Genomic DNA, 10,402 nt, shown 5'->3' on the forward strand with positions numbered 1-10,402 from the left:
AATCTGTGAGTCAGAAAGTATCCTAGTGCCTCTGTGAGTGCTGTGCTTTCTTGCCTATTGGAAGAGTTCCCAGAGAACCACAGACAGAAGAAAAGCACTAGGAATGATCTTGTTTGTGCATTGATCCCTCACTGACAGTCCCAGCAGAGGCACTCACAACCATTATCAGATAAAGATCAAGAAGCTGAAGAAACTCTAAAACATGGTTGTTGGTAGGAATTTTAAGGCAAAACAACCCCAATCTCTGCATTCTTCAGGGAATTTAGCTCCATCAATCATCAGGAAAAGGGGAAAAGGAACTGATTCTATCTTTCTCCTGCGAGGAAGTTAGTGGTGCATGGATTTATGATATAGTGCCTGACTCAACCTCCCAGGGCTGAGGTCATCCTGTTATCTTAAAGGTTCACAGACCAGGATCACACCATTAGTGCCAGAACCAGCTGTGAGAAACAGGAAGACACATCCTTTTGAGGGTACATATGAAGGTTTCTTTTCCTACCAGTAAATTCCCCCAGTTATCTTGGCAACTAGGGTTCCTCTCCCCATCTAAGCACTAGTTTTCTGTGGGAGATGGAGAGGTCAGCTCGTCCTCTTTGAGTCTCGACTTGTTGATAAATGAGGCTCTGGAAAGGAGACAGAGGGTCTGAATAAACAGGGGTGTTTTGTACTTAGCCATAAGATAAACTTTCTGCTGATTATGAAGACTTGTTATGGAATTTGCTTGCTTTCTAGCCAATGGATTTTTAGTGGAAACGTACTGAATGTGCATGTTAGAATATAAAAGGCTTGCTTTAGAAAGTAGAGAGAGAGAGAGATGTACATCATGATCACGATCATGACGGCAATAAAGAAACTTCCTGGCAAGAGAACCCTGTGTTGTGTGACTAACTTGCAACAGTTTTCCACATATCTTATGAACTTTTTCACCCATCTTCCAGGGCAAGGTTTCTAATCCAATTTACAACACTGTGCCATGTTGTCTTCCACAAAGTTCTGATAGGATGTGGGATGCCATTCCATCTTTAAAGTGGAGAAAAAAAAAAACAAAATTAAAATGGGTACAATCTGCTTATTTCTGCTGAAGACTTCCAGCTCTGCTGGGAAATCTTTCTGAAGAAAACAAACCTAAGTCAAACTGTATGCTTCTACGAGATAACTCTGCTGGCTGTGGGAGGAGGTGGAACACTAGTAACACACAAACAATGGCATATATAGTGGGAAGATACAAATCCATGTCTGGCTGTCAGTCACAAAGGGAGACCCACAGCCTTTGTCTACATGTGTATCACACCATAGCTGAGGTACTCCTTGCACTGTTCCAAGCCATCCATAACAACATGCCATCAATGTCCAGCTAAAGCTGGATGACCCCAGAGAAGCTGTAAGAAACGGATGTCCTCTGGGAATGTCCTACCCCATCAGCACTAACAAAGATACGGAGTTGCGCAGAGGTTAGAGAGGAAGGAAAATAGCTGGACCACCAGACTTGCTAGAAAAACTCTCAAGGACAGGCTTTTTGTTTTCCTTTCCTTACATTTATAGTTGTTCTGTCATTTTTAGGACAGTATATCTGGCTTTTTGGTATCCATCTATATATAGCAACAGAGGGAATGTAGATGAATCAGGATTGTGTAATGAATGTTGTCCAGTGGATTCTGCACTCAGTGTATGCAGGAAGAAAGAGCAGCTGCTGCTCAGGACTGGATTCTAGTTTTGTCTCTAAACTAGACTATTAAATCACTTAAAAAACACATTTTTCATGGGTGGCCATGAACTGGGTCCTAAGTTTTCCTAAAAGGCTAAATTCTAACCTTATGCTTTTATTGCTAAAAATGTGGCTGAAATGTAATGTCAGTAGCTGTAATGCTATCTTCTCCTTTCTGTATGTTATCAGAATGCATTGAATTCTGTTTGTGGAAATCTGTGAAGCCCTACACTGTTGTATACCATTCAAAAGACTGTCACAAAATCAGTAATTGTCTTCAGAGCAGAGTCTGAACAGTAGGTAGTAAGGCATGGAGTCCAACACTGAACAACAGAGAGAACAAAAAACTGAATAGCTGTTCATTAAGTAACTACCATATTTTCCATGCGCTGAATGGGCTTATCATTAATGACTACCATTTAATTGAGCATAAAAGATGCAAATTAAAATTTCTGCAAACAACATGAATTCTGGCATTTTCTAACTTTAGACTGCTTAACCTTGCACCCTTAAAAGGTTCAGAAGCATTTTTGCATGAAATTTAAAAGCAACTATAAAAGGAATCCCTGTAGATTAAAAGCACAGTAAGACTGATATTTCTGAGACTTCCAGAAGCATCCATTGTTGACACACATAAGGGTTGCAATGAAATAACAATTTAATTTCTAAATTTCTTAGTTAGCATAGAGAACCCTGATTACTGTGGATTAATTTATACTTATAAATACATCAGTGTAAACTTTATTGTCATACTAGAATTGTAAAAGATACTACAGAGTTTTGATTTAACTAAGCCATTACTAAACTAATGAAGAAGCTCAACTCTGCATATGAACAGACTTAAGAAAATAACAAGAAATGTTTAGAAACATAGGGAACATTTAAATGAATATAGAGTATTTTGCTATTTAAACTAATTATCCTCACACTGATATAATTATGCCTGTAGCTAACAGTCTGGGGCATCTATGTCCCATGCTTCAGTGGATACTTGACTGTATACCCTGGGCTTGTAGCACTGCACTGAGTTGTTGTTAAAGCTCCTTCTCTGTGCTAATCCGTAGAGGATATGGATTGTTTGAGCTGTCAGTAGCAGATCCTGCCTCTTTAATTCAAGCTGTAGGAAGTAAAACACAACTCCAATGCATCAGGTAAGAAGGTATGATCACACTTGTTAATCAGCTATTAGAATACCAAGTGTTTCCATGTTTATGGTTTTATATAGATCTCCTTCTATGCCCACTTTCTGCTGTCCTTGTGCCTCATAAAAACTTTCGGAAACAGTATTCCAAATATCTTTAATTGAATTTTCTCAAAAATCTGCATGTGTGATTGAATTGCCCTCCTCTGAGACTCCTCCCTAAGTTCCTTCTAAAAAGCTGGTTCTGGAACCAATTTGTAAAGGTTTGTATGTGAACCATCAGGGACAAGCATTTCATCTTCGAACATTTCAACAGTGAAAAAGCAAAAAGCAAAACATAATTAAGAAAAATATATATATCTGTCATTGAATTCATGTTCATCACCATCCCATGCTTGCCTGGGATCAGCTTTCCCTCTGCTTGATCATTTCCTGTTCTCCATTTTTGTGCCATGTTGTCAAATGTGCAAAGGACTGGTTGATCCCTGCTCCATTTTACCATGTTATTCTCCCAGCTACTGTGGAAAGGCTCAGGGTAGCCTGCAAGTGAGCACTGTGTATTTCCACTTCACTTTCAAGGCTGCATTTTATGTTTTAGATTAAACCGATACCTTTACATGGCATCTGGTAGTTTTGCATTTGGCAGTTTGCAAAGAAGCTGGTACACAGTGGTGGAGTATTCCTTGTTTTATATAATTTGGTATGTAATTAAGATACAATTGCACTACTGGGCTTTTCTCATGTCACTGTACAAACAGTCCACTCCACCTAGTCACACAGTATATTATATGCACATAATTACTGAGTGAAGCAGTGTAGTTAGTACCTGTGAGTCAATTATACTCGACAGACAGATTGCTTTGTGCTCAGCATGCTCATTTTCATGCCTGATCTTACCACTAACCTCAATGATGATGCCCCGCTGATTAGAAAAAAAAAGAAACACCTATGATTTGAAGAAATGAGGTGAAAATTGCTATCATTAACCTTTTGTAAAGCATTTAATGATATCAAAATGTTTATACAATCATTCTTTTAAAAATTTTCTCATTTTTCTCTTCCCTCTTCTCACACTTTCCTCCTCCATCAGTCTGAAAACCTGTCTAAAATGTCTGCTTTAACATGGGCTTTCAGAGCTGTAGATCAAAAACTCTTACATAGAAGCATCAATTCAATACATTTTCCTTCAAGCTAAGTCATATCACCCTAAGAAAAAAAGGTATTGACAGATTAAGTTGATTTAAGCACTCCCTTCATTAATACAACTACAAATGGGAAAGTACAACAGTATTTTTTAACTCCAGCTTTCTCCTCCAAGTTTAGATCAGTTAAATTTCAAAAGAGTTAAAATGAAGAGGAAAAATCAATTCATTGCTGAAGAACTGAATTAAATATCTGACTTCCTACCTGGTCCAGGGCACATCATTTCATCCCTCTTATTTCTTAGCTCCCTCTTTGTTAAACAGGTCATGTGTAAAAACTTCAAAAATTGCTAGAATTATCAAGGATTGTCAGGTAGTAAAATCCAGTTGAAATCAGAATGGTATCTACAGATACAAATAGTACTTGTAAAGCAGATGTATGCCATTTGAAATTCCCTGTCAATGTGTCCATCAGATCATCAGACCAAATGCAGGGACTGTGACTGTAGAGCCTGTACTTAACATTTTAACAATTCTGACAGAAGATCTGTCTTCCTACAATTCTAACCTTTCTTGTACACTACCATGTTATTGCTTTAAAAAGTCAAAGTTTTTACAGAAAACACTTTAATATGGTTGATAAATACTAACAAACAAATGGACATACAAAATGGCATAAAAAGCTTAAGATAACTTAGAACTGAAACAGATTAAAAGATCTACAATCATTTTCACTGCTTTTTACATCCTAAAACTCCATAAAGCTAATAATTTTTTCCTGTTTATTTGAATTTTTCTCATAGCAATAAAAAGAGCAAAAATTGAAAACCTGAAAAAGTGATTGTAAAAACATAAGGATGGGTAAGATGGGTGGGGAAAATTCTCTGGCATAATTCTCTGGAAAAATAACTTGAAAAACATTTAGTCAATTCCATCTTTAAGTGTCTATAGTTCAAGTTCACAGTACCACTTGAACTATGAGAGATGCTTTAATTTCAGCAGGACTCCTCAGTTACACATATCTGTTCATGATCTTTGGAGGTCTCTGTTCTTTTTTCCACTATAATCTGTTTTTCACAAAGGCTCCAGTTCTCAAAGCAGTATCTGACAGACTAATGCTGTCGCTTTACTCAGACAAGCTGGAAAGCTTTTATGTGCTTGAAATGCACTGTGGGTGAATCTGTATAATTTTATAATTAACAATTCACATCAACTACTTCTTTTTAGTGAATTCTCAGGCTTTGTATGCACTATTATTAGAACTCCTTTGCAAAAAGTATTACCCAAACAATGCTCATTAATCAAAACGTGTATTAATGAATCACTGCCCTGAAGCTGCTATTTTGTAACTGCTAAGTGATAAAAAGAAATTACAACTTTACTGGTTACCTGGACTGTCCTGTGTATCACACTTACAGATTGCTCCTATAGCCTGATCTGTTTGTATTCCAACTTACAGCAGCAGACAGGTATTTTCACAGCCAAGCTTCACATTACAGTGTGGTCTTGTTCTCAGGTCCTGATCTTGTCCTCAGAAAAGAGGTACATGCTGTTCCACTGGAATTCTGCCCAACAGGCTGCACAAACACAGAAGCGGGTATCAACAAATGAACAAAACAATCTGAACATAAGCAAATACTGCAATAGAGGATTTCTCTTTTAATTATAAGAGTAAAAAATACAACAGTTGTAAGTTTGAAAACACCCTGAGTCAGTAGCAACTTTTAAAAGTGGGAAATTTTGCCTATGGCTGTTACTGATAATTTCAACTGTCTCTATTCTATGTTGCTACTAATGGAATTCAGAATCCAGAGCAAGCAGGCTGTGACATCCAGGTTCTCCATTAACTCATAAATATGGAAAGAGTTTTAGGCCCAGATACCTCCAACTCCTAAATTCTAAAGATCCAACTATACTTCCTGTGAAGTCTCTCGAACAATGAAATAAGGAATCTGTGATATAACATGACTTTATGGTAAAACTAAAGTAGCATAATTCTTATTGGAGTATTTTAGCATATCTTTTCTCTGCCACCTGGGCTTTCAAATATTTTGCCAGTGCTCAATGTGGAATCTATGCCTGAAAGATAACAAATTTTCAGTTCTTTTCTACTTTATACAGTGACACAAAAACATTCTTTCTTTTGGGAAAGCATGGGCTAGGCCACCACTCAATCATATGTTTTGAAAACTGGATGAACAACCACACTCAATCAATAAGGACCAAAGGCTGGCATGCAGCCAGCGAAGAACAGTGGTCATCATCTAGATCAGGCCCAGATGATGACACAGAATGCACTCTGCACAAATTTATGTATACCAGTGGCTGTTATAAGGATTGGTAGAGGTTAATCCAGAGAGATCCCAACACATTTGAGAATCAGGCGGATGTCTTGCAGAACTCAACAGAGCAGAATAACCTCAGGAATAAGCATAGATTGAAAGCTGACTGGAGAGCAAAGCACCAGGGGATCACAGTGGATGTCAGGATGGGTGTGAGCCCATTTAAGGCAACAGTGCAGACTCTTTGCAAACAATGCAAGCCATCAATAAACTGGACTTCAATGAGAGAGGTGTGGCAGGGAGAGTATTTTCCCACAGTCATTAAAAGAGATGAATTAGGACCAAAATTTTTCAGAGCAGCTGCCAGATTCTACTTTAACTAAATACTGCCCAGGGAGTGGTGGAATCACTGTCCCTGGAGGTTTTTAAGAAAAGTGTACATGTGACACTTTTGGATGTAGTTTAGTGGGCAAGGTGATGATGGGCTGATGGTTGGAATAGATGATCTTAGAGGTCTTTTCCAGCCTTAATGATTCTATTATTCTAGTATGTACAGAAACAAAAAGAGCATCGTCTCATAGAAATGGACAACATCTGGGAAATTAAAAAGTAGAAATCCTTGTCCCTGGATGCAATGAACAGAGAAATAATCTTCCTTGAAAGCTTGGTGACTTTCTTGTCAGAGGTCACAGTGTTGTCCCAGCAAGGGCTGATGCTGCTTGCCTTTAATACCCCTCATTTGGGAGCACAGTTTAATTCTGAAAGCTGGCTAGAAGCATTACCACCTGTAAGAGGAATATTATATTTTACACAGCATATTATATTCCTTGGCATGTCAAGTAACAGATGATCTTGAAAGATTCTCCTGAATCACTTATCTACCAAGCAAGGTCCTTCTACTCCTTTTTCATATCATCATAAGCAGAGAGCTTTTGAGGCACCATGCATGCACAAGAGGCTTTGAAAGAAAGTGTTTATTGCACCCAGCACTTTGTGTTTTAGGTCTTAATGGTTTCTAAAAACTCGTAATGGTTTTTAATTTTTCACACTGTTACATCTGATTTATGCTTACTGTGATTGCATTCTTGTTTATTAAAAAGTAACTGAGAGCTGAGTAATTGGGCTCTGCATTTTTTATACGTTCTAAATTATTATTTTAATACCTTCTTCTGCTACAATAATGCATTAAGCAACTTACTACCCTTAAGAGTGAAAGAAAGGCAGTATAGGAGGTAGCAAAGGCAGGTGAGTGGCCCTGTTAGTATCAGTGGAATCAGCTGTGGTGACTGTGGGCAGAAATGCCCACAAAAACCTGCAGTGTTTAGAACTCCAGTTACGCATATGAATGTAGAAATAAAACTGCAGATAAATCTAATTTTAGCTCTGAAAATCTCAGTTATTCAAAGTTAATGGAAATGTTTTTATGGGGAATGGAGGCCATACTGCATAGTAGCACACAAGTGCTTTGTCTGCCTGCTGAGGCTGGCTCCTGTCATTGTGGTATGAATCACAGCCTGAACCCTTGTTGGCTCAGAAACTGCCATACTTGCCATTGCAGGATGGGATGCCAGTGGAAACACAGTGCTGCTGCTAATGCTTGTGTCATGTTTATTGCACATGCCTCATTGCTTTCTAAAACAAAGTAAAAGCAGCTTCCTTTTCTCTGAGAGCTGAATGCCAACTTCAACTTCATACCAACTTCCAACCTCTGCCTGCCAATGTATCACTCCTGGTGGCCACCAAAGATGCACTGCTACTTCTGGTCAGGAAGGGAAACCCTAAGCACCATCCCTGTAACCCCTTCCTAGTATACACAATTATTTTCAATCTGACAGGCAGCACAGCACCCTGCTCTCAATAATGCAGGACTTATCTACCTAGTGTATTTGTTTTTTGAAAGGCAACAAGACAAACAGCAGGATGAGAAATTCCTGGAACACTTGTTCTTTTACAAGATGAAGACATACTTTTCTTAAAACAATTATAAAGTGGATTTAAAGAGACAAATCTTTGTCTATACCTATTTTTATTTGAATACTATCATAACCAAGCAAATGAATATAGGATGTGTCCCCCCCAATCTTTCTTGTAGTGTGTGTGAATGTTTCTCTGCAATGTGATGTTCAGCATCACCTACTTTGAGTCAGGAACCTGTAACTGAGAGGAGAAACTGTCCCTAGACAGTTATCTGTGTAATGCAACATCAGATGGGATACAAAAACTTCCAGAAAAATCAAGTATGCCATTTCTAGCATAAGAAACCCCTGAGGAATGAGCATTTTTATAGTTGAAACTAACTACTCAAAAAAAAAACCCCAAATGTAAGTAAATAATTTTTTCTTCTATTCAAGCGTAAAGTTAAGGTACTAGTAACTAAATGGGACGAATACCTCTTCTTAAACCTAGCTGGAACTTTGTCTTAACCTCCACAGCATCTGCATGCCCATTCAGTTAACAACTGATAAGGATGAATTTGCAGGTGATAGAATTGGAGCCATAGTGACTATATAAAAACTTATATTCCAGATACGCTTCACAGAGCAAGCTCTCTTTTCAAAACACACTTCAGATAAGAATGTAAGTGATTACACTAGCTCATACCAGAGAGTTATGCAGCCGAGTGTTCTAACCCTCAACAGTGGCCAAAAATAAGTGCCTCAAGGAAGGCATAGAGACAAGCTATGTAATAATACTCCCCTAGCTTCCATCAGTGTGTAACTTCAGCACTGTCTGAGAAAACTGGTACCTAAATCCACACAAAGTTTACCAGAACAAAGTTACCCTTTCAAAAGCATTCAGTCCGTGAGAAGTAAGTGGTAAAGCAATGCTGCACAATTCCACGCTTTGCTCTAGGGACTTGTATTTGTCAGATCTGATGCTTAAAAAACATTAGTAGAATGAGTTCAAGTCTCTGTGTTAACTACCCCTTGAAGATAGCTGCTGCACAAACCACTGCATTTTCCGTGTTTTGCTTCCTCCAACCCACCTCTGAAACTGGCTGTTACTTTTCTCTTCCATTTGGAGGTGAAGTCACCACTAACTTTCCTTGCTCAACTAGATTTTTTTTAATTGCAATATCTCATGGATTATATAATTTCAATTTTATTTTATTTATTTTTTTCAAAGCGAAAATATAGCACAAAGCAGAATTAGGAGTGAGATTTTAAAACTGTGCCATAAAAGATTTGGGGAATTCTGCTACAATTAAGTGATTTCATGAAGTACAGAAACTCATGCTCACCACCTAAGGCAATCTGCAGTCCAAACCTCACCCTCCTGCCACACAACAGTTCCAGTGAACTCAATGGGATTTTGCACTACAGTTAAGCCAGTGCCTGAGTTTTAAGAACTTAGCATTTGGGTGTTAGTAAAAACAAAGTGCAGGAGTTGGTAACAATGAAACAGCATAAGTTTTAATATGGTTTAGTGAGCATAGAGGTGATGGGTTGATGGTTAGACTAGATCATCTGAGTGGTCCTTTCCAACCTCAATGATTCTATGATTCTATTTTCCACAGCAGTTTTGAGAGAACATCAAGAACTTAAAGCTCTCCAGCAACAATTTCTCTGTTCTGCTGGAAAAATCAGGTTGTAAACAGCCTCCTACATAAAAGGAATTCATAAAGAAAACATTTGTATTCAAAAGCTTAGAACAGCAAAATCAGTTTGCTGCGCACTCCTACCTCCTCTTTGCTTTGTTTTCAGCTACAGACACTAAAATGAACCATTTATGCCACACACAGATAATTCCAGGTCTTCTGGGACTTAAGAAATGGATTAATGTTTCATATTTAAATAACGGAGTTGAATCACAAGGGAATATGAAAGCACACTTATAATCCTCTATTTCTGAGCAACTACCTCTCATCTCCCAGTCAGAGATACCCTCCTACACCCCTGAGGCATCCAGCACAGAAATCTCCGGGGGAAAAAAAGTGGAAAAAAGCACTCCCTGCTTCAGTCAGCTGGCAGCATTACAGGGCTTTCATCACCTAGCTCACTGTGGCACTGAGCTGAAAGGAATGCTGAAGACTAACAGGCTAAGGGAGCGAAAAAGAACCCAGAAACAGGGAGCTGGATGCGCTGTGGCTTGTTACTAGCCAGAAACACAGCAGCAAGGCGCTGACAGGGCC

At 38.5% G+C, this 10,402-nt stretch overlaps 1 protein-coding gene across 8 annotated transcripts in view; it reads right to left on the reverse strand.

The window, feature by feature from the left end:
- Positions 1-10,402, reverse strand: part of LOC116225743 (NELL2-interacting cell ontogeny regulator 1-like) — a 35,446-nt gene that overhangs the window by 24,461 nt on the left and 583 nt on the right. For 5 of the 8 annotated variants that reach the window (XM_090139758.1, XM_090139763.1, XM_090139764.1 and 2 more), the window contains exon 2: positions 5,405-5,565. The gene's annotated coding sequence lies outside the window, so the exon portion shown is untranslated. Of the gene's footprint in view, positions 1-5,377; positions 5,566-10,130; positions 10,190-10,402 lie in introns of those variants that run through there. The other 3 variants (XM_090139759.1, XM_090139760.1, XM_090139761.1) reach the window with 3 other exon arrangements.

The sequence above is a fragment of the Phasianus colchicus genome, chromosome 4 (genome assembly GCF_987193195.1).
Source record: "Phasianus colchicus chromosome 4, bPhaCol1.hap1.1, whole genome shotgun sequence".
In the NCBI taxonomy this organism is placed as follows: Eukaryota; Metazoa; Chordata; class Aves; order Galliformes; family Phasianidae; genus Phasianus; species Phasianus colchicus.